Source organism: Bos javanicus, chromosome 12 (genome assembly GCF_032452875.1).
Source record: "Bos javanicus breed banteng chromosome 12, ARS-OSU_banteng_1.0, whole genome shotgun sequence".
Lineage (NCBI taxonomy): Eukaryota > Metazoa > Chordata > Mammalia > Artiodactyla > Bovidae > Bos > Bos javanicus.
The window spans coordinates 76085362-76110390 of NC_083879.1; the positions used below are offsets into that span (position 1 = coordinate 76085362).

General features: G+C 44.3%; 1 protein-coding gene across 10 annotated transcripts in view; it reads right to left on the bottom strand.

Moving 5' to 3' along the window:
- The window catches only part of DOCK9 (dedicator of cytokinesis 9), a 324937-nt gene that overhangs the window by 2125 nt on the left and 297783 nt on the right, over window positions 1-25029 (bottom strand). Inside the window, exon 55 of one of the 10 annotated variants that reach the window (XM_061435254.1) lies at window positions 21532-22386. The exons of the other annotated variants lie outside the window; for them this stretch is intronic. The gene's annotated coding sequence lies outside the window, so the exon portion shown is untranslated. Of the gene's footprint in view, window positions 1-21531; window positions 22387-25029 lie in introns of those variants that run through there. 10 annotated transcript variants of the gene reach the window in all.

The following is a 25029-nucleotide window of genomic DNA, read 5'->3' on the forward strand; positions in this document are numbered from 1 at the left end:
TCATCGGCTCTACCCCAATACAAAACAAGAGTGTTTTTAAAAAAGAAAGAAACCAACCAAAGAACCTAATTATTCTTAATATAAAAAATTATATCACGTTTTGGGGACGTGAGAAATAAAAGCTATCAAATAATTCTTCACCTCCATCTGTTGAGAGGCCAATGTACATAATTAAAGACTATAACTGTTACCCTCAAATAAAGTTGACCTTCCTTACACACCAAGGAACAAGAAACAGTTTCAGGTGATGGGGATACAAGGAATTACAAACACTGTCCATCTAGACGGAAGCTTTGCCCTCATAGCTCAGTGGTAAAGAATCCGCCTGCAATTTAGGAGACCTGGGTTCAGTCCCTGGGTTGGGAAGATCCCCTGGAGAAGGGAAAGGCTACCCACTCCAGTATTCTGGCCTGGAGAATTCCATGGACTACAGTCCACGGGGTCGTAAAAAGTGGGACACAACTGAGCGACTTTCACTTTCATTTTCCTTATCTGAAATATTACTGCTTCAGAAAGTGTTAGAAAAATGCATTTTGGAGAAACTTCTTCCAATTAATTATACAGAATCCCTGGGACATATATCAAAATAAAAAAAGGAAGCAGAGATCCTTATAACTTCCAGTGTGCTCTCTTCACTGCTCTTGTCTTTTAATTAAAAACAAAAACAAAAAACCCTCATTAGAACTCGCTTTCCGAAATCATCCCTAATTGCCAGACAAAAATGGTTATGCCTTATGCATTATTGATTTCTGTACCAATAATATTACAACTTGTTTATCATTTGACACAAGACACAAGAGCCGCATTTATTCACTTCATGTTCAATTATGCAAATATCAGAATTTGTCAAAGTACATTTATCCAATGACCTCCTTTAGTAAATTACTATAAATCTAAAACAGTATAGATGATGGAGACTTGGGAATTCACTGTGAATAAATATATACCTTTCAGGTCTAAGTTGCTCACATTTAATTATTCAATTTTATTTCCTAGAATTAATAAAGGTATACCATCATTTCAAATGCCATGGATGGCAAGATTTAGAAAATTCAGGTATTTTTATAACATATCATTTATCTTTCAGATTTTATACCACTCAAATCTAAATTACTAGCAAAAGTAAATATTAGTTTTTTTTAAAGCAATGTATTAGTTTCCTATTGCTGTTGTAACAAATTACCTCAAGCTTAGTGGCACAGAATAATACACATTTATTACAGTTTTGGAGGTCAGAAGTCCAAAAAAGGTCTGGTGAGGCTAAATCAAGGTGTTAGCAAAGCTGGGTCCATTCTGGGGCTTCTAGGGTAGAATCCAGCATCTAGTCCAGGCCTGGATTACTTGTCAAGCCACCCTCTCACTGGAGAGATACAAATATTTCTGTACCAAAGTGTTTATTGAGTGTTTATTGCAGTGTTGTTAAAATAGCCTCAAACAAGAAACCAAACCTAAAGGACCAAATAAAAGGGAATGACTTGATCATGGTGCCTCTTTACAAGGAAATTCTTGCAGCCATTGAAAAATTCACTTTAAGGGACTTGCCTGGTGGTCCAGTGGTTAAGAATCTGCCTGCCAACGCAGGGGACACAGGTTTAACCCCTGGTCCGGGAAGATCCCACATGCCCAGGGGAAACTAAGCCTATGAACCACAACTACTGAGTCCACGTGCTCTGGAGCCCCATGCTCCGCGACAGGAGAAGCCACCGAAACGAGAAGACCGCGCACCGCAATTAGAGAGTAGCCCCCACTCACCACAATGAAGAAAAGCCTGCTTGCAGCAGTGAATACCCAGCACAGCCAAAAATAAAAGAAGTAAAAAGCTGAAAAAATTATAAAAAAATAAAAATTGTAAATGTTCGCTGTAGAGCCAGACAATAGACTCTATTTTCCCGGTATTAATACCCTTTCTGATGACATTTACTCCATGGTTTCACTGTTACACTCCTGTACCAAGGAGGATGTCCCAGATGTTGGTTTCTTTTCTAAGCCCCACCAATCGTTCCATTTGCGGCATGTTTTCATTTGCTTTACATCAACTGTTGAATCACTTTTCTTTTTCATAATTGCCTTTAGCTTGTTCTTACTGCTAGAATAAGTGTGTGTGTGTGTGTGTGTGTGTGTGTGCACGCGCATGCGCGCGCTAAGTTGCTTCAATCGTGTCCGGCTGTTTGCGACCCTATGGACTACAGCCCTCCAGGCTCCTCTGTCCATGGGGATTCTCCAGGCAAGAATATTGGAGTGGATTGCCTTGCCCTCCTCCACGGGATCTCCTCGACCCAGGGATGGAACCCAGCTCTCCTGCACTGCAGGCAGAATCTTTACCATCTGAGCCACCAGGGAGCACTTGAATAAACTTTGTTGGAATTCAATTTTCTGCAGAATTACAGACATTGCCTCTTATCTTCTAGTATCAGGTTGCTGGAGAGCCCATTTTTTCACTGTAGGCTTCTCTTTGGAAACTGTGTTTTTACTCTTCTCATGAGAATGTGTCTAGAGGTGGTGGGTTTTTTTAATCATTCATTTTCCTGAGTATTTTTAACTGGGAGGTGTCTCGAGCCCTGGGAGATTTTCTTCTATCATGTCTTATGTTATTTCCTCCTCTCCATTCCTTGCTTCTCCTTTTCTCAAAAACCGTTAGATGTTAGGATCAGGTGTCCTTATCCTCTCTTTTCTTTTATCCACATTGTCTGTCTCTTGGCATTATGGGATATTTCTTTATTTTTCATTTGTTGAAATTTTATTTAGTGACAAACATTTTTAATTTCTAAGAGCTCCTTATTGTTTTTTTTTTTTTTTTAAAGATGGAGCACCTTCTTGAGTCTCTGTGAGGATCCAAATGGGAATTTCAGGATAAAATCCCTTTCTCAGACTTAAATTATCTCAGCTCTCCTCCAGAGTCTCATGCACCCAACCAGGGCTTGTCCCTTCTAAGTTGCTGTGTTTCCTCCCATGCCTAGTGAGCCTTTAATTATTTGTTCCTTTAAAGAATGGAGGAAAGTGTGGACCTTTCTAGGCAGCTGACAAGAGTTGCCCTGCGGTTGGGCAGATGGATTAGTGGGCCTTCCTCTGAACCAAGAGGCTAGTGATGTCTGGTGTGTAAGGAGCAGAGGTGCCCTGGAGCTCCACCCTGATCCAGGAGCTGACTGCAAACACTTCTTCCCAATTCCACTTTCAGACCACATGTGGGTGGCTTGGGATCAGCCATGGTGGGAGCATTTACACCAAGGACACTGGCATATGCTGTTCATTAGGGCTGTTTTCCCCTGATTGTTAATATTTGCCAACACATCACTGATAACGAGGGTGACAGGCAGGTTTCACTTTAGGGGTATGCGGGTGGAGTTTTAATGACCACTTTCCTAATAACTAGTAAGATTGAGCACTTTTTCATGCACTTAATAGCGATTTGTATATATCCTTTGGGGGAATGTCTATTTGAATTTTTGCCATTTTTAAATTGTGTGTTGGTCTCATTATTGAGTTGTGAGTCCTTTATATATTCTGACATTATTGAGTTGTGAGTCCTTTATATATTCTGAATATAAGTCCTTTATTAGAAATATGATTTGCAAATATTTCTCCCAAGTCAACTGCATACCTTTTAAATCTTTTAATGTCTTTTGAAATGCCAAAGTTTCAAATTTTGATGAAGCCAATTTATCAATTTTGTTTTAAAAGATCATACTTTCATTGTCACAGCTATTCATATCCTTTTCCTTTGCCAAGATTGCAAAAACTTGCTATTATGACTCTTCTGTAAGTTTTTTATAGTTCTTACATTAAGGTCAATGATCCATTTGAGTTAATGTTACTGTATGGTGTGAGGTAAAGGTTGAGGTTTATTTTTTTTTCCATATGGATATCCAATTGTCACAATGTGTGTGGGTGCTCAGTCATGTCCGACTCTTTGCGACCCCAAGGACTACAGCCTGTCAGACTCCTCTGTCCACGGGATTCTCCAGGCAAGAGCACTGGAGTGGGCTGCCGTTTCCCTGCCAACTGTTAAAAAGACCATTGTTTTTTCCATTGAATTGCTGTGGAGCTTTCATCAAGAATCAATGGATCATAAATGTAAGGGGTTGTTTCTGGACCTGCCCTTCTTTTGCCTTGGTCTATGTTTCTGTTCTTAAGCTAATCCCACACTCCCTTGATTACTGTAGCTTTAGAAAATAAGTTTTGAAATTTGGTAGTGTAAGTCCTCCAAAGAATGCTCAAACTACCGCACAATTGCACTCATCTCACACACTAGTAAAGTAATGCTCAAAATTCTCCAAGTCAGGCTTCAGCAATATGTGAACTGTTAACTTCCAGATGTTCAAGCTGGTTTTAGAAAAGGAAGAGGAGCCAGAGATCAAATTGCCAACATCTGCTGGATCATTGAAAAAGCAAGAGAGTTCCAGAAAAACATCTATTTCTGCTTTATTGACTATGCCAAAGCCTTTGACTGTGTGGATCACAATAAACTGTGGAAAATTCTGAAAGAGATGGGAATACCAGACCACCTGACATGCCTCTTGAGAAACCTGTATGCAGGTCAGGAAGCAACAGTTAGAACTGGACATGGAACAACAGACTGGTTCCAAATAGGAAAAGGAGTACGTCAAGGCTGTATATTGTCACCCTGCTTATTTAACTTATATGCAGAGTACATTGTGAGAAACGCTGGGCTGGAAGAAGCACAAGCTGGAATCAAGACTGCCGGGAGAAATATAAATAACCTCAGAAATGCAGATGACACTACCCTTATGGCAGAAAGTGAAGAACTAAAGAGCCTCTTGATGAAAGTGAAAGAGGAGAGTGAAAAAGTTGGCTTAAAGCTCAACATTCAGAAAACTAAGATCATGGCATCCGGTCTCATCACTTCATGGCGAATAGATGGGGAAACAGTGGAAACAGTGTCAGACTTTATTTTTTGAGTTCCAAAATCACTGCAGATGGTGATTGCAGCCATGAAATTGAAAGATGCTTACTGCTTGGAAGGAAAGTTATGACCAACCTAGATAGCATATTAAAAAACAGAGACATTACTTTGTCAACAAAGGTCCATCTAGTCAAGGCTATGGTTTTTCCAGTAGTCATGTATGGGTGTGAGAATTGGACTATAAAGAAAGCTGAGCACAGAAGAATTGATGCTTTTGAACTGTGGTGTTGGAGAAGACTCTTGAGAGTCCCTTGGACTGCAAGGAGATCCAACCAGTCCATCCTAAGGGAGATCAGTCCTGAGTATTCATTGGAAGGACCGATGTTGAAGCCGAAGCTCCAATACTTCAGTCACCTGATGCAAAGAGCTGACTCATTAGAAAAGACCCTGTTGCCGGGAAAGATCAAAGTCAGGAGGAGAAGGGGACAAAAGAGGATGAGATGGTTGGATGGCATCACTGACTCAATGGACATGAGTTTGGGTAAACTCCAGGAGTTGGTGATGGACAGGGAGGCCTGGCGTGCTGCGGTTCATGGGGTCGAAAAGAGTCAGACACGACTGAGCGACTAAACTAAACTGAACTGAAGTCCTCCAATTTTGTTCCGCATTTTCAAAGTTGTTTTGGCTACTTTAGGCCCTTTGTACTAACATATACATTTTAGGTCTGCTAAAAGGCAGGAGAGGGAAGAGAAGAGGAAGCTAACTGGCAAGCATACCATTCTAAACACTAATAATGTAACTTTTGTATATCACATTATCTTAAGGCCATATGCTTTTCTGTTTCTTTTATGTTTTATATTTCAAATGATACAAAATCTATTATTCATATGAAATTCAAATATCTATACAGACCTATCATCCTCAAATATTGCTCACACTATATTGTTTAAATCTATTTCTTGAAAAAAAAAAAAAGAAAACACTGGGTAAACAGCATGAAAGTAACAAGAGTACAAAACACTCCCAAATGCAGATTAACCAGCTTCCCTAAGGCACAAATTGACATGCCAGGCAGGGAGAAAACTGCATGTACAGAAGTGCACAGAAGAAAGTGAGTTTGGCAGAAGCCAGATTGTAAATGAGTAATGTGAGAGTGTCATTTTGTTACATGGTTCATTATACACAGTTCTTTCTAATGATTATATAAATCCCACAATCTCAAAATTAATCATAAAATACATTTATAAAAGTATGTTCTTTATAAAAACTATGTTCTTCCAAAATGTTGTCACTAAGTCGTGTCTAACTCTTTTGGGACGCCATGGAGTATAGCCTGCCAGACTCCTCTGTTCATGGGATTTCCTAAGCAAGAACACTGGAGAGGGCTGCCATTCCCTTCTCCAGGGGATCTTCCCAACCCGAGGGTAAAACCCACGACACGGCATTAGCAGGCAGATTCTTTACTGCTGAGCCACCAGGGAAGCCACGTTAACATCTACAAATTCCAGGAATTAGAACCTGTTTTTGGAGAGGCCATTTATTAACCTATCTCACCTACTGACTTTTTTTTTTTACTTGTGCTGGTGAGCCTTCAAGACTCTCACCTCTTCTGGGCAAGGTCAACACACAGCAACTGAGATGCCACCTCAGTGAAACACGACGGGCCTGCCACACCTGGGGTGATGGACACGGCCTCAGAGCCAGCCAGTGGCAAAGGAAAACGCGCTGCTGTGTGACCACGGAATTGAGCCGAAATGATGAGAACTGGGGACTGGCATTTCTTTGAAGTTGAAGATGTTACTGAACTTTCCAAATCTGCAAATATTTACAGTGTAAATGGATTGGCAAACTGGACGGCTGATTGTCAAAAGGTCATGTTTACATATTTGTGTGTGTGTGTGTGTGTGTATGTTTGTGTGTGTGTATTTCATTCAGGGCCAGTTACATAATTTTTGGATTTGGACCTGGCACAAAATGAACATGCAGGGCCTCTTGTTCAAAAAGCAGGACAAAAGTGACACTGAAAATACAAAAACTGATTTTTTCCCGCCACAGTTTCCCTCATACTATTTGCTATTTAACACTATTTTACATAAAGAAGAACTTTAAATTATCAGCATGACTTTTACTGTTCACCCACATCTGGGCTTCCCTGGTGCCTCAGACAATAAAGAATCTGCCTGCACTGCAGGAGACCTGGGTTTGATGACTGGGTCAGGAAGATCCCCTGGAGAAGGGAATGGCAACCCACTCCAGTATTCTTGCCTGGAGAATTCCATGGACATAGGATTTCCATGTAGCCTGGTGGGCTACAGTCCACGGGGTCACAAAGAGTTGGACATGACTGAGAGACTAACACTTCCACTTTTTTTTCACTTTATGAAGTATAAAATGTGTTTAAGGGTCGATGGTTCTGTTCAAGTGCTTCATACCCTCCCAGTCCCAACCTTTCATGACATCACAATTAGGAACACGCTGGAAAACCGACAAGCTCTGGGGTCAGACATACCTGATCTGGGGTCTCAGCTTTGTTGCTTATTTTGTGTGTAAATCAGCAGATTACTTAACCATTCTGGCCACAAATGAAACAAATTCAGATAATGATACTTAATTCAGAGTGATGTTGTGGAAATTAAGGGTATAATATATAAAAGATCTAGTCCTAGGAGCCCCTTTCTGTAAGAGTAACAATATAGCTGGCCTCATCAAGTTACAGACATATTTAATGGAGATAGCATCAATATAAATGAAAGCGTTCTGTAAAATACCATCAAAAGCTGGTCACTTTGTTAGCAGACTACCATGCTTGTTGAGTTGGAAAGAGTGAGGATCATTTATAAGAAGCTGGAATTAAGAAAGAAACTTAGTAGATCCTTTTATATCAATCTTTCTGAATCACTTAGTTTTAGGTGTATCTCTTGCAAACAACATAGAGTTGAGATTTTCTTTGTGAACCAACTGAAAACTTTTTTTTTCTTTGACAGGCAAGTTAAGCTTGTTTAAAGATATCTGATTTTAATTCAGTCATATTATTTTATTTCCTATTTTATGTTTTCATAGTTTCTAAAAGCTTTCATTATGCGGTTCTCTTTTTTTTTTTTTTCCGCATTTTTGAACAGCTTTTTAGAGATACAATTCATATAACGTTCACTGATTCTAAGAGTGCAGTCTGATGAGTTTTTAGCTCTTTGTATTTGGGGAGGTCTTAGTTTCTCCTGATATTTAGGGAGGAAGATTTGTATGTATGTACAGGTGGTTATTTATAATTATAATCTTACATATAATACTCTTCAGATCAGATCAGTCGCTCAGTCATGTCCGACTCTTTTCGACCCCATGAATCGCAGCACACCAGGTCTCCCTGTCCATCACCAACTCCCAGAGTTCACTCAGACTCACGTCCATCGAGTCAGTGATGCCATCCAGCCCTCTCATCCTCTGTCGTCCCCTTCTCCTCCTGCTCCCAGTCCCTCCCAGCATCAAGGTCTTTTCCAATGAATCAACTCTTCGCGTGAGGTGGCCAAAGTACTGGAGTTTCAGCTTTAGCATCATTCCTTCCAAAGAAATCCCAGGGCTGATCTCCTTCAGAATGGACTGGTTAGATCTCCTCGCAGTCCAAGGGACTCTCAAGAGTCTTCTCCAACACCACAGTTCAAAAGCATCAATTCTTCGACGCTCAGCCTTCTTCACAGTCCAACTCTCACATCCATACATGACCACAGGAAAAACCATAGCCTTGACTAGACGGACCTTTGTTGGCAAAGTAATGTCTCTGCTTTTGAATATACTATCTAGGTTGGTCATAACTTTCCTTCCAAGGAGTAAGCGTCTTTTAATTTCATGGCTGCAGTCACCATCTGTAGTGATTTTGGAGCCCAGAAAAATAAAGTCTGACACTGTTTTCACTGTTTCCGCATCTATTTTCCATGAAGTGGTGGGACCGGATGCCATGATCTTCGTTTTCTGAATGTTGAGCTTTAAGCCAACTTTTCACTCTCCACTTTCACTTTCATCAAGAGGCTTTTGAGTTCCTCTTCACTTTCTGCCATAAGGGTGGTGTCATCTGCATATCTGAGGTTATTGATATTTCTCCCGGCAATCTTGATTCCAGCTTGTGTTTCTTCCAGTCCAGTGTTTCTCATGATGTACTCTGCATAGAAGTTAAATAAACAGGGTGACAATATACAGCCTTGACGAACTTAGTCATCTATTTTGATATTATCCTTCCTGACTATGTGAAACAACATTAAAATGTTTCTCTTCTTACTTCATCTCTTTCCTTCACCATGGGATTTAGTGGTGGTCTCTTGCTTAGTGTTTCCCTGTGTACTGATACAGACACTTACACTTGTTACTTGACTTGTCCCTTTAAGGGATATTCTGGATTCCCAGCTAGTATAGGTGAGCAGTCAACAAGCTTACTCTGCTTTCCACGTCCCCTTCCCCAGTGAGCTTTATCAGGTACGTCCTTTCTAGCTTCTCAAAGCAAAAAACATGTACATTCTGCCCTGTAACTTTTTTCTCAACTCTGCTTTCCTCTCAACCTTATTTTTAAGTGGATTCTGTGCTCACCATCGGTCCTTTTGCCATAATTTCTCAGTTATCTTTTGGTGAATATATTTCATTCATTCATTACCATGGAAACAACGTTCCCTGAAAATGATCCTACTTATTAGCAAGGTGAACTACGCCACTTCCGTGGGGACAGCATGAAACCATAAAGTATGCTTGCCCTTTCAACATGGGAGTCTATGATCAGACAAGAAAAACAGCTGCCATTAACTTAACGTGTTACTGATCTCTGAAAACAAGGTTTTCTGGAACAAACATCAGGGTATTGTATTACTTCTGGGGATTTTACTCTCTGGATATCCTACAAGCAACTACTCAAAGAATAAGTCTTACTTTTGATTTTATTGAACCAATAAGCCTGGAGGGAAAAAGTTTTCTCTATACCGAAGTCTTCTTATCTGTAAAAAAAGACCAAGTAATACTCCTTTTTCTCATCGTCCAGGAAACTGTGTCCTAAGATCCTACTGTGTTACTGTCAGTGAGGACACAGTGGAATCTGCAGAGATTAGATATGCTCTGCCGAGCCTAGTCTGTTTGGTAGGTAATGTTTGCTCTCCACAGTAAATGCATATTCTCTTTTAATTTTTAAAAAAGTTTTTTCTATTTTTTTGTCCATGCCACATGCTATGTGGGGTCTTAGTTCCCCGACTAGGGATTGAACCCGTGTCCCCTGCAGCAGAAGTGCGGTGTCTTAACCATTGGACCATTAGGGAAGTCCTAGGACATTCTCTTTTTAACCATAAAAACTGTATCTCTAAACCTAGTTCCCAAGAAGAGCTAACTTCCTTTTTGCAGATAAGAAAGTTACTCCTGTGTCAGCAAAATCAAGGGGACATTTAGTGTTATTTAGCTTTTCTCTCCCTCTGAAGGTAAAATTAATACATTTTCATTATAAAAGATTTTGAAAAATTGTGAAAAGTTTATAGGAAAAAAATCTAGAGACCATTATGTTAATATTTGGCTGTACTTCTTTGTAGACTTTTTTCATATATAAGTTAATGAACTTTGCAACATCAGATCATATCATCCATGTTGTTTTATAACCTTTTCACTCGACTTTCTATCATGGACATTGTTCCATGTCGCTAAGTCGTCTTAAAGGATTTTTTAAGGGTTACAGTATTTCATTGTAAAGAGGCACCATGATTAGGTTGTTCTCTTCTATTTGGGCCTTTAGGCTGGTGTCTTGTTTGGGGTTGTTTTAACAACCCGGCAGTAAACACTCTAGGACAGAAGTATTTATGTCTCTCCAGTGGTGATCTCTCCAGTATAAATCTCTAGAAATTGGAATTTCTTGGTCAAAAGGTATGGAAACAATTTTAGGCCTTCTTTATATGCATTGCCAAACTGTCTTCCAGAAAGAGTCTTCCTTGCAGTGCGTGAAAGCAATGAACCAAATATACTGAATGTGAAATGAAATCTCATCAATGTAAGGAGAATATTTCACGTCACCCTGATTTTAGGGAATGTTTCCAAGACTGCCGTGAACACTTACTGACGTGAGCTGGCCACTCAGGACGTTACAGGCACATAGCTAACAGCCGACGACAGGTAGTGGCCGCCTGCTCACTGGGGTGAGAACCCCTCTGCAGCCGGCCTGCTGCCTTGTGCCTGCTTCTTCCTCAGTCCTTCTCACCCTCTGACACTTGACCTTGCACCGGTCCGCGGCCTCCACTTCCACCCCAGATGCAGCCCATACAGTGTTTTTGCAAAGCGCACAGTGGCAGCTACGCGTGTCCTCAGGTTCGGCTTTCAAGTTGCTGGGAACAGCAGGACAGCTGGTAAACCAGGCACGTTTGCTGGAGTGATGGTTGAGTGAGGCTGAGGAAGGGAGCCCCCAGGCTGGAGGGCTTGGAAGAGTGCAGCTCTTTACCTTCAGCCCCAAGAAGATGTTCTTCTCATTAAGAGAAGGGCAGACCGACCACACATGTGGCTGCCTGGAGACTCGAGCTGTCTGCTCCTCCGTTTCCTCTCTCTAAATAGAGGGATGGATCGGGCCGGGCTGAGAGGTGGTCTCCATTCAGTGTGTGGCGTATAACAAGGGCTATCCGGGTACTGTCTTCACATTACGATTCATGGCGTGACTCTGGAATATCCAAAACCTGAGTGTAGAATCAAAACTGACTTGAGCAGCAGCTCTTAGAGGAAATAGACTTCTGCCTGTCCTTTGGTACACACCCTTCCCCCCACCCCCACCGCCAATTTCACCAGAGCTAAGCTCCCAACTACCCTGAGAAGCTGCACGGATCACTAAGAAAGAAAACAATGACTAAATGATGACACAAGGCTTTCTTATCGCTGGCTGCAGGAGGTATCTGATTTTAGAGAGGTTTCAATAGGAAAACGTGTGTCTTAGAGCCAGTGAGGGATGGTTTGCAGTGTTCATCTAGATAATCTCTGTGACTTTGGACTTCACCAGGGCAGGGAGCAGGGGAAGGAGATGGGGAAGGAGATGGGCAGAGGCAGGCGAGACGCCTCTGAGCCTCAGCCAGGACAAGAGGGAGGACAGGGTGGTTTGTAATACTGCACACATGGCCCACATACATGAACGGCCTGAGCTGTGAGTACACAAGCTACATTTCTAAGAGAAGGCTGGGGGCTCAGAGATGGGTGCTAGAGGCTTCAGAGATTTTGCTTTAAATTGACTCTTAAGTTGCCCCTTAGGGTCTCTGATGTTTGGAAATGTGTTTAATGGGCTTTTCAGGGTGACCTGAGGAAATATTACTGTTCTCCTGCCTTGCTGGCAGATTCTTTACTGTCTGAGCCACCAGGGAAGCCCATTTTATACCCAGGGCATAAAAAATGCCCTGAGCAGGATCCACTCTTTTGCTCAGAAATATTTACTGAGTGTTCATTATGTGAATGGGCCTTGCCGCTAGCTCAGACAGTAAAGAATCTGCCTGCAGTGCGCGTTGGGACGATCCCCTGGAGAATGGCTACCCACTCCAGGATTCTTGCCTGGAGAACTCCACTGATGGAGGAGCCCGGTGGGCAACAATCCAATAGGTTGCAAAGAGTCAGACGCGACTGAGTGGTTAAGCTTCACTTTCATTATGTGCATAATACTAAAAATGAGAAGCCCTCCCAGGTGTAGGATTTGCAATCTTGTGGGACAGGCTATGTACACTAAGGGGTGATTCTTCTGCGTTTACATGGCCCGTGGGGAAGGGGAAGCTGTACAAAGAGCCACGTGTCACATGGGATCTTAAGAGCCTGGGCCTGGAAATTGCTCACTGGCTTTGACAGCTTGGACACCCAGCTCTGCAGAGGCCTCTGTGTCTCAGTTTACTCATCTATAAAATGGAGCTTCACACAGGGCTTATGTCTTATTAAGAGCACTACTTGTAAGGACCCGGTGAGTTAACAAATGCCTGCCTGTTATAAGTACTTGTTAGATGTTTATTATTTTAACAGCTAGAATACTGGAGTGTAGTAGATGGCCATTTCCTTCTCCAGGGGATCTTCTCAACCCAGGGATCAAACGTGGGTCTCCTGAATTGCAGGCAGATTCTTTACTGTCTGAGCTACCAGGGAAGCCCCAACAGCTAGAAGTCACTATTCAAAATTTCTTTTTAAATATTATAGTTCAAACTAATATTTTTAAAAAGTACAAACTTTTCTTCCTATCCTATTCCCTAGCTACTTGCTTCTCTTCTCAATAGCCAAACTGTCTTCCAGAGATAATTTAGGTTCAAACAAACAAATGTTAGCACCTATATAAATGGTGGCAGTCTATACATACCATTCTGTACCTTGGTTCTGTAAGCCTAAAAGTTTATCTTAGATAACTTACCAAATTAGAAGAAACAGAGGTTTCCTATTCATATTTTGTTGGTGTTGAATTTTTTTGTTAATAGATATATCAAAAATTGCCTTATAATCTCTTTTAAAAAGGCACCTTTTAAAAAGTAATGAAATACTATTTTAAACTCAAAGCATTTTTATTGTGGTACTTGTAAATTTTAACATTAAAAAGAAATTTTGGATATTCTAATGAATATGTAGGAATAAATTTTAAAATATATATGAAATAGACAATTCCCTAAAAAATAGAAATGACATATGGGGCTCAGGATAATAACCAGAATTCAGAGTTACAATGATATAGTATGTGGAATGTCCAATTTCAACAAAATAGTATGAGACAGGTGAAGTAACAGGAAAGTTTCCCCCTCCACCCCAAACTTAAGAGAACACAGTCCACAGAAGCTGACTTGGAATGGGCCCAGAGACTGAATTTCATAGGAAAAAAATGCTCTGCAGCTTTTATAGCTGTGTCCAAAGAATTAAAGGAAACCATGTTTAGAGAATTAAAGGAAAATATGATGATAGTGACTTAACAAATAAGACAATAACAATAAAGAAATTGACACTATAACCAGGGAACAAGTGGAAATTCTACAGTTGAAAGAGCAATAGCCAAAATGAAAAATTCACTAAATGGGCTTAATAGCAGATTTGAGAAGCAAAAATTATTCTTCAAAAGATAAACGCATTAAAGAACCTCCAGTTAAACAAAGATTGAAATATTTAGTTGCCAGCAAACCTGCCTTACAAGAAATACTAAAGGAAGCCCCTTAGGCTGAAAGGAAATGACACCGGACAGTAACATGAAAAATTAAGAGTGCTGGGAATAATTCAAGGGGAAACATAAAATATGATACAAAATATAGAACACTGTGTAAGTAGACTTCTTTACTTTTCTACTCTGAATTTCTTTAAAAATCTATGTAAATCAATAACTGTAGCATTATATTGTTGGGTTTATAACATATACAGATAATACATAGTTAAATGTCAACTATTCAATAATCTAAATTGATAAGTGATAATCTAAATGAAAGGACAAATTCCTAGAAAGATACCAACTGGTAGACTGATTGAACAAGAAATAGAAAGTCTTAATAGCCCTGAATAAGGGCTTCCCTGGTGGCTCAGCAGTAAAGGAATTCACCTGCAAAGCAGGAGACGCAGGTTCGATCCCTGGGTCAGAAAGATCCCCTGGAGGAGGACATGGCAACCCACTCCAGTATTCTTGCCTGGGAAAAATCCCATGGACCAAGCAGCCTGGCAGGCTACAGTCCATGGGGTCACAAAGAGTTGGGCATGACTGAGTAACTAGACAACAATAACAAATAAAGAGACTGCATGAGTGAACAGAAACTTCTCACAGAGGAAAACGGAGGCCCAGATGACCTTACGGGTGAATTCTACCAAACATTAGAAGAATTAATGCCAAATCTTTACGAGCTCTTTTAAAAAACAGAAGAGAAAAAGTAGAACACTTCCCAATTTATTCTATGAGGCCGGGCGTGTGTGCTAAGTCACTTCAGTTGTGTCCGACTCTTTGAGACCCCGTGGACTGTAGCCCGCCAGTCTCCTCTGTCCATGAGATTCTCTAGGCAAGAATGCTGAGTGAGCTGTCATGACCTCCTCAAGGGGATCTTCCAGACCCAGGGATCGCACCCACTTCTCATGTCTGCTGTCTTGACAGGTGGGTTCTTTACCACTAGTACCACCTGGGAAGCCCCTCTACGAGGGCAGTATTTCCCTGATACCAAAACTAGATAACGACATCATCAGAAAACGTCAAATCCTTTGTGAATAACAGAAAATTTCCCAACAATACTAACAAACTGAATCTGGCAACAACTAAAAAGGATTATGCGTGACTAAGTGGGATTTATCCTAGGAATGCAAGATTTAACATACAAAAATCAATGTAGCACACCATATTATTAGAATAAAGAGCAAAACCATATTATTTCAACAGACACAGCAAAAAGCATTTGACAACATCCAACAACTTTTCATGTTAAAAACTCAACAAACTAGGACTAGAAGGAACTTCAACTTGATGGAGGCCACCTTTCCCCTCAGATCAGAAACAAAGCCAAGGATGCCTGCCTCTAGCCACTTATATTCAGTCTTGTATCTAGCAATTCCACTACTAGGGATGTTGCAAGAGAGTTGAAAAAAGAGAAACATGTAAACAAATATTCATAGAGGCATCATTCACAATAGCCAAAAACAACCCAAAATGTCCATGACCCGATAAACGATACACAAAATGTGGTATATCCATACAGTGGGATATTACTCAGCCATAAAAAGGAATGACCCACGCTAGAACATGTATGAGCCCTGAAAACATGATGCAAAGTGAATGAAGCCAGAAACAGCAGGCCACATATTATATGGATATACATCTACTAATGTTCAGAATAGTCAGATCCATAGAGTTAGAAAGTCGATTGACAGCCGCCAGGAGCAGGGAGGAGGGGCGGGGAGTGACTATTAATGGGTATAGGGTCTCCTTTTGGAGGGATGCTGGCCATGCTTTTGTTTCTGGCGGGGATGGATGGGGAAGGAGGGATGCTGGAGCCCTTGGGAAGACAGAGAGTCTAAGGAAGGGCCGTTCTCAGAAGTTAGGAGACTGAGAGCCTTGGGTCACAGCTGAGAGCAGGATGCTGGGAGCGGGGTGGTGGTCGTGAGCAGAGGTGGACTCTGGGACTCAGGTCCACCCTGGAAGGAAGCAGCCCTGCAGGGATGCGTGTGGGACCGTGTGGTGCACCCCTCACAGAACCCCTCCCGTCGGGCTGCTCTCCCGTGTGCTGCCTTTGATTTTTGATACACAAGGTCTACTGGAAGCTTGTTGCTGAGGTGGCCCTTCTTTAGGGACACTAAGGAGAACTTCAGGTCCTATTTCGGTTTCAGGACCGCTTCTGTTTTCCTTTGGCAATTGCTTTACTCACTTACTGAAAACTGAGTCTCTTTTTCTTTTCTTATTTATGTTTAACAGGAGGATATTTGCTTTACAATGCTGTGTTGGTTTCTGCCATGTATCAACCTGAGTTTCTTTTCCCAGTGGCAACTAAAATGCCAAGTGTGTGTGCCTCCCTGTGGGCAAATGTCTAGGTCTTGGAGTGTTATTCACTGTGTCTAACTCTTCGTGACCCCAGGGACTGTAGGCTACCAGGATCCTCTGTCCACGGAATTCTCTAGGCAAGAATACTGGAGTGGGTAGTTATTCCCTTCTCCAGGGAGTATTCCTGACCCAGGAATCAAGCCTGGATCTCTTGAATTGGCAGGCGGATTCTTTACCACGGGAACCAGCAGGAAGCTGTTCAGGTCTTTATATATAATTTCGTCTCAGCCCCATTCTTGCCTCTCTTTTATGTTCCTGGCTTGGTTATCTCCTTTCTACCCACCTTCCACCTGCCACTTGAAATTACTTCTGGAACGATGTGAAATATACATAAATTAGTTCAACTTGTTAAAGTCAGTATTACGAGGAAAGGGCTGTCTTTTCTCACCTTATCATCTCTTGAGCAGCCTGTGAATGACTGCTGTTTGCATGGCTCAGCGGGCACTGGCTGGGGGCATTTGGGGCTTCGGTCCTGCCTTTGCCTCTGCCAGTAAATCACTGTACCTTTGAACCCCCTCCTGTCGTGCAGCTCAGGATGAAGCGGTGAAGAGTAACAAGATAAGCACAGAGCACTTGGGCAGACGCTTTATCAGCACAGTGACAGGCATCATCGTGGCGACAGCTCTGTTACTGCGACGGAATGCCAGCCCTCAGGTTTCCGCTCGAGTGTTCATGGGAGGGGAACCGGGAGTGGGCAGACCGCTCAGGGTCAGGTTCACATTCTTGCCTAGTGCCCCTGGCCAGTCCACAGAGATGGGCCTTCCGGAAGTGGTGTGCTGCTGTGGGTACAGAGGGAGAAAGTGCAGGCTCAAGCTGATGACTCCTGGATGGAAGAACATTCTGAAACAATCCTCAGGCCTGAGAGGGGACTGGAGGGAGCTGACCAGTCCTGCTAGCTCACCGCTTTCCTGGCCCCTGTGAGCAGTGGGGGTGACCGCAGTGAGGCTGCACTTGCGGGGGCTTTGTTCTCCTGGATGCCTGCGTCAGCGTCCTCAGTGTCTTGCAGAGGGAGCCTCCCTCCCTCCCTCTCTCACCCTGCTTCCCCCGACTCTCACCCCCACTGAATCTCAATTCTGTTCATCCAACATGTGGACCATTTACTAGCCGCCCGCCAGGCACTGCGCTCAGGACCAGGAGACAGTGAGAAGAAGCCCCCTCTCTGCTCCGGTGAAGCTTGCTTTCCAGGCAGGTTACTCTGATACTCAGGCAACAACTGGGGCTGGCTGGGTGGAGGGTTTCAAAGCTGTGTCCTCTGTAACCAACCAGGAGATGCGCCGACCAAAAGCCTTAATGGAGGAGCTTCAAAACCCTGGAACACGCTCCTGAAAGGTTTGTGGAATCTTCCTATCTTGAGATGAAACGATGGTGGTACCTGCCTCCACAGGTCATATGGTGCATACATAGAATTTCATTAGGCTAAGTCGTTCCTTAAAATAAATGTCTTGAAGATATTAAAAGAGCTGGCTATTGAGACAACTTCAGCTGTCTTCAGCACTGCGTTTTGGTGGGAGGTCTGACTTTTGCTACTTTGGGTGGGAGATTGGGGGTTGCTAGAGCAGCGATTCCCAGACCTCACTGGACAGATGAATCTTGTTGGAACATAGATTCTGATTCAGGGGTTCGGGTGGGGGACCAACAAGCTCCACGTGCTCATTGAGGCTGCTGGTGTGCAGACCAGACCAAGACCAACACGGAATCGGATCAAGGCCTCTCAACATTGCACCACTGATGGCTGGGTGGGGAAATTCCCTGTCGTGGGGTCTACCCTGTGTAGCGCAGACCCTCAGCAGCATCCTTGGGCTCTGATCGTGAGATTTCAGAAGCAGCCCCAACCCCCGAGTGTGACAACTGAAAAAAGGCTCCCAACTTTGCCAGATGTGCCCTGGGGACCAAACCAAAGCTGTTAACCCAGCTGAGAACCACTGGGCAGATGACTGTCAAAGACTCCCCTGAGTCCAAGTTTCTGTGATCGAAAGCCCACACCAAGACACACATGCCACTAAGCCCCGAAGAGATGACTCCAGAGCTGGTCAAAGTATCCTTTTAAAGGTATAAAGTCCAGGGTCAACCTGCCTTTACCAGAGCCGTGGGCAGCAGCCTGCCCACCCCCAGCAAAGACTGGGCGAAGCTGCATTTGCACGATTAAAGGGAGCCCCATGTGTGGTGTGGTGGGTGTGGGGACAGGGAGAGGACACCTGCTCTCTGCACACAGGGGCCTCACCTCCGGAACAGGTGTGAGCCTGCCTGGGGGAACCGGCGCTGCTCACCCCAGATCTGAGAGAGCTTCCTTGAGAGGCCGGAGGGCAATTCATAGAAATCAGCAGAAAACAGACTTTCTTTACAAGGGGACTTTGCTCCTGTTATCCGCGGGGTTAGGAGGCGTGCAGGGGCTTTAGACGGGGCTGGACGAGCAGCCAGTGACTCAGCACTCATCAGCGCTCGGAAGGACAGGACAGGGCACAGGCCCAGGGCTGGTCCATCCCATAGCCAGCATCTCAGCCCCGCCGGACAAGAGAGGTGAGACAGAAAGCCACAGACAGCGAAACGTGCCTACGTGGATGCCCGCTTATTTGAAAATGCGCTATTCGCTTTTATTGCTCTGAGAGATAAACAAGATGGTATTTCGATAGTTGGGAAAACACCTGTGCTTCACTAGTAACAAAAACAAGTCTCTGGATACAAAGTTGGAGAAGGCAGTGGCACCCCACTTCAGAACTCTTGCCTGGAAAATCCCATGGATGGAGGAGCCTGGTGGGCTGCAGTCCATGGGGTCGCTGAGAGTCGGACACGACTGAGCGACTGCACTTTCACTTTTCACTTTCATGCATTGGAGAAGGAAATGGCAGCCCACTCCAGTGTTCTTGCCCAGAGAATCCCAGGGATGGTGGAGCCTGGCGGGCTGCCGTCTATGGGGTCGCACAGAGTCAGACATGACTGAAGCGACTTAGCAGCAGCAGCAGGATACAAAGTTACCTGTTCAAGAACTACAGAGACATCCTCAGAGAGAGTGGGAGGTGGGCAGGGCAGGTTGCTACCTGTCTAAGGAAGCAGACGAAGGGTGGGGGTGTGTTTGTCTTGTACTGAAGAAATGAATGGGATCATCCAATACATTTAAGATTGGTTTTCTTTAGGGAGTAGGAAAGACCAGAGGGACAAGCATAGAAGTCAGACTTCTTTAACTGTACCTCTTTTTTTCTTACATGTTTGACTTGGCAACTTTGGGAATTAGAAGAAATAACAGACTTTACTTTTTAGTAGCATTGGGTTCCCGGTATAACTGAGTGGACAGCACAGATCGCTCTCATGTACTTCCTCCCTATGCCGATACAAGTACAGCCCCTGCCCCGCAGGTGGAGATCCTGCACCAGAGTGGGACACTGCCATACTGTGAAGCAACACTGACGAGTCATGATCACCCCAAGTCCATCACTCACATTAGGGTTCACTCTTGGATTCTGACAAATGTATGATGACCTGAACCCACCCTGACGGTAGCTTTCAGACTATTTTCACTGTCCCCTGATAATCCTCTGGGCTCCACCTAGTCGCCTTTCCTCTGCTGTAACCCCTGACAACCCCTGATCGTTTTACTGTCTCCAGTTTTGCCTTTTCCAGAATGCTGGCGGATCACATGCTGAGCAGTCACACTTGCCGTGCGTGTTCTGTCGGCCGTGTGGTTAGCTGGAATCACGTGGTTTGTAGCCTTTGCAGGTTGACTTCTTTCACTTATCAACATGCACTTAAGTTTCTTCCATGTCTTTTCGTGCTCTGTGAATCCTCTACCAAATCACAAGCAAGCTATAACTTGAAAAGATCAACCTTTACCAACGGTGATAAGAGTTCTGAATGAACAAAGGCTAAGTAGGAAACACAGGGCACCATGTGGGTCTGCCTCTGCTTGGGGGAAGGTTGTGGGCTGTGCCCCAGAGGAGCCCACAGCTCACCAGCACCCCCATTCCAAAGCCCTGGCCCATAAGAGGGCTGCAGTAGGGCCAGGGCACCCCAGGCCAAGGTTGCTTCATGTGTAGAGATGCTGAACCCTCAAAGTCAGGGCAGACTGAAGCAACAGAGAAGAGTTTGTTGGGCCCCAGTAGGGACAGAGAGCTGGTCCATGGGTTCCCCAGGATGTTTCTGAAGTTCTGTCCTCAAGGCAGTGAAAGGACAGGGCAGAAAGGGACATTCCCTAACAGCCCACCAGGTGCCAGGCTCTGTAGGCACATCAAAGGTTCCTGCCAACAACCACGAGAGGCTGGCAGGGCCAGACAGCGTGAGGCACCCGCACAAAGCCGTGTCGCTGGTGAGTTGACGAGCTGATCTTTGAACACACAGACCTTTGTGGTTTCAGCGCTCCCTAGAGAGTTGACAGATTTTTTCCCCCCCAGATCCTTCCCAGCTCTGCAAAACTAAAACTAGAGCAACGTTTATGAAGTCCCACTTCATGACACATAACCTCATTTTTCGCATGAAGGGGCGATGAGTGATGAACACCTGGGCTTGGTACATGCCGAGTTCAGATTCTAATCCATTTCCAACCGGGGCTTCGACACAAGGTAGTGTCTGCAGTTCGCAGGAGTCTGTGCTGAAGACATACACGTGGATGTCATCATACAGCAGTGCGTAGAGGAGGTCGGTCAAGGTCACCGAGGGACGGGGTGAAGGCAGACAGAGGAAGGGATGCCTTGAGTCCCGGGGCCTCGGGAAGGCAGCAGCTGTGGGGCAGCAAGGGCATCTGAGGGGCAGGGACCCTGAGGTGGAGGACAGCCAGAGAGGTTGTGTTCTTGCAGCGAGCGAGGGCAATGTGTAGGCAGGGCGATGACTGTCCGGGGACTGAGCACCCTGGCGGGCCACACGACTTCCCTGCACAGCCACGGAGCAGGGGCTCTCTTGCCTCCCCTCAGATCTAAGATGACTTGTGTGTGTGTTAGTTGCTCAGTTGTATCCAACTCTTGGTGACCCATGGACTGTAACCCGCCAGGCTCCTCTGTCCATGGGATTCTCCAGGCAAGGATACTGGAGTGGGTTGCCCTTCCCTTCTCCATGACTTCTATGCCCTCCAACAAGCCTACCCTCACCCCGCTGCCCACTGGAGAAGGTGGCATCATTTGTAAGAGGGGGAATCACAGGTAGAAACAGTTCTCACAAAGATCGATTGATCAGATTTATCCTGGAAGATTTTTGAATGACATGTGTTTATTTGTGTGAATCTGCCGGGGATGGAATTCCAAACAGTGAAGAAACGGCAAGAAAACCCAAGTGCCAAAAGGCTTTTTAAAAACTTCTTTTCTATTATAGGTTATTACAAGACGTTGAATATAGTTCCCTGAGCTATATAGAAGTTCCTTATTGTTTATCTATTAATATTTTTCACATAGCAGTGTCTGCTGTTAATCCCACATTCCTAATTTACCCCTTCCCCACGCTTTCTCTTTTTGTAACCGTAAACTTGTTTTCTTATGTCTGTGTCTGTTTTGTAAACAAGTTCCACTGTCTCATTTCCTCCTAGGCTTCACATACAAGTGAAATCAGAGGATGTCTGTCTTTCTCCGCCAGCCTTACTCTACTCGCTATGCTAATCTCCAGGTCCATCCAGGTTGTTGCAAATGGCATTATTTCATTCCTTTCTACGGCTAAGTAATATTCCATTGTATATAGGTACCGCATCTTCTTTATCCATTCATCTGTTGGTGGACATTTAGCTTGCTTCCATGTCTTGGCTGTTGTAAACAGTGCTGCTATTGGGGTGCATGTATCTTTTCGAATTAAAGCTTTCATCTTTTCTGGGTATGTGCCCAGGAGTGGGACTGCTGGATCATATGGTAACTCTATTTTCAGGTTTTAAGGAACCTCCATACTGTTTTCCATAGCGGCTACAATAGGATTTTGGAGGAAAAAAGTGGGGTGGTTATGAGGAGCCCCTTCGCCAAGTCCAGTAGGCTTCCAGATGAATTTTCACTGAAGAGATAGGAATGTTGGGCGAAGAAATGACAGCGTCTTGGAGCCAGGTTTCTCGCTAGGCTGGGCTCGCCTGCAAATCGTAGAAGAGAGCCCATTTTGGAGCGGGAATTGGTAGCATTTGGTACCCAGTGCCAGCATCCCACATGCTGCCTGAAGCTCTCCAGGCAGGACGAGGGGAAGGTGGCCTAGGACAGGCTGCTTAGCTGGCTTTTAAAGGAAGTGAGGTCCAAGTCCAGGAGATGCCGACAGACTGGTAATTCTAGATGTTCCTACACAGTCTTTACTCAGAGCAAAAACTCCCCAGGCTGAGGCAAACCAAAACCCAGGTTCAAGAAGCACTAGGAGATTCAAAAGACGTGGAGGAAACACTGGAATGGGGTCAACTGAAATGTTGACGGCAGTTATCTGGAAGGGACAGGGCATGGAGGACTATGAGTAGTTTTGTTCTCATTTATATTTTTCAGTATTTTATACATTTTCTCCCAGGATCAGGGATTGCTTCCCAATTAGAAAAAATCCTAGATGCATTTTTTCTAAAAAGACCAGAAAAAAGTTTACTGACTTTGCCCAGAACATGAGATTGTGACTGGGAAGTGATTACAGGGATAAATTAATCTATTCTAAATAGGCCTGGGGACTTCCCTGGCGGTCCCAATGCAAGGGGTATGGGTTTGATCCCTGGTTGAGGAAGTAAGATCCCGCATGCCACGTGATGTGAGCAGTATAAAACAAAATAAAAAGCTAAACAAGTCTAGAAAGCTTAAAATGCCTAAAAATGTAGGCAATTTGAGTTCAGAACCTGGATAGAGTCTATTCTTCATGTTTGGAATCTGCACATTGAAATAAAATAATCATTTTTAGTACAACATAATGTTTTACTTTAAATGAGTACAATAAGTAAAACAGCAATATCTTATACTTCATAGGGTTTTTCCCCCTACTTTTGAAGGTATTTCACTTTTCCCCTTGGCTGCCAGGATGCTCAGAGCTAAGTTTCATGCTCCATGTTGTACAGCTGTACAACCATCTCCTCCCTCTGTTCACTGACTTCCATGATTCTATGCTTGTTTAGATGGTTCCATGTAATAGTCTTTCCTACAAGGTCCCCACAGTACTTTTGGAGAGTGAGTGGGACACAATAATAATAAATGATCGTATTTGAGAGAAAACCTCTGTGAAGAGGAGCAGGGATTTATCTCATCTACAGATGATGAAAATTTTGAGATCCACTTTGAACTAGAACCCAACTTTTCAGACTCCTCATCCAGTGCTTCTACTGTGCCACGCCCAGCACCAGGGTATCAGGATGGCTGTCTGCAACCGCTCGCCAGGGAGGGTGACAGGAGGGGCTGTCCACACAGCCGCCCACTCCTGGTCACTCCCCATCGGGAAAGGCTGAAAGCAGCTGACCAGGTGACAGGCCCACACAGCTCTTGGGGAAGAACCAGCTGAACAAGACTGCCGAAGCCAATGGTGACGGTGAATATTTCCCAATCTCGGTTTCAGAGGCAGGGTTCGTTCCTCCAAAGACTTGCTGTCTTCATTCTGTCCTGGCTTGGTGACATTTCTGTTCAAAGTGCCTTCCCCCTGAGGGTCCCGAGTCTCTCCACACAACGGGGAAGCCTCTGTTCTGTCGTCTCTCATGTCTGGGACTCTCGCTTGGTTATACTGCTAGGGCTGCCAAGCCGTGGTGACATAGAGTGACACAGAATGCGGGGCTTAAAGGACGGAAGTTAGTTTCCTCATAGTTGTGGAAACTCAAAGTCCAAGATCGAGGTGAGGGCCATGAGGGATGGATCCGTTCCAGGCCTCTCTCCGTGTCTCGCAGGCGGCCGTCTTCCCTTTGCATCTTCATACCATCTTCCCTCTGGGCATGTCTGTGTCCAAGCTTCTTCTTCTTAAAAGGACTCTCGTGATACTGGATTAGGGAGCACCCTAATGACCTCATTTTAACTTGATTATCTCTATAAAACAAGTCAATCCTAAAGGGAAGCAACCCTGAATATTCATTGGAAGTTCTGATGCTGAAGCTCCAATACTTTGGCCATCTGATAAGAGCTGACTCATTGGAAAAAGACCCTGATGCTCGGAAAGCTGAGGGCAGGAGGCAAAGCAGGTGACAGAGGATGAGATGGTTGGATGGCATCACCGACCTGATGGACATAAGTCTGAGCAAGCTACGGGAGTTGGTGATGGACAGGGAAGCCTGGCGTGCTGCAGTCCATGGGGTTGCATAGAGTCACGTGACTGAGTGACTGACCAACAACAAACTCTATAAAGACCCTGTCTCTAAACAAGGCCACATTCTAAAGTACAGGGACTAGACTTCAACATGAATTTGAGGGAAAAGAATTCAGCCCTTAGTGCTTGCTCTCTGCCTTTGGTTTGGATGACAGCCCCTGCAGAGGCCCACGTTGCCAGGTGGCCCCGGGCATGCAGACTGGCCAGGGCATATTCGGCCAGCTGCTGGCCTGGATTCTGGGTCAGAAGAGTCTTAGCTAGAACCCCCGATTACTGTATGCCCTTGGCAGTTTCCTCCATGTCTCTGAGATTAGGTTTCTTCATAGGAAACCACTTCCTACCTAACAGGGTCACAATGAGGAGGAAGAGTAACCGTGTCTGCGACGTGCTGACACCCGGGAGGAAGCAGTGAGGCGAGGCCACGGCCGATACTTGAGCAAATCACCAGCTTTGGCTGGAAGAGGCCAGGCCT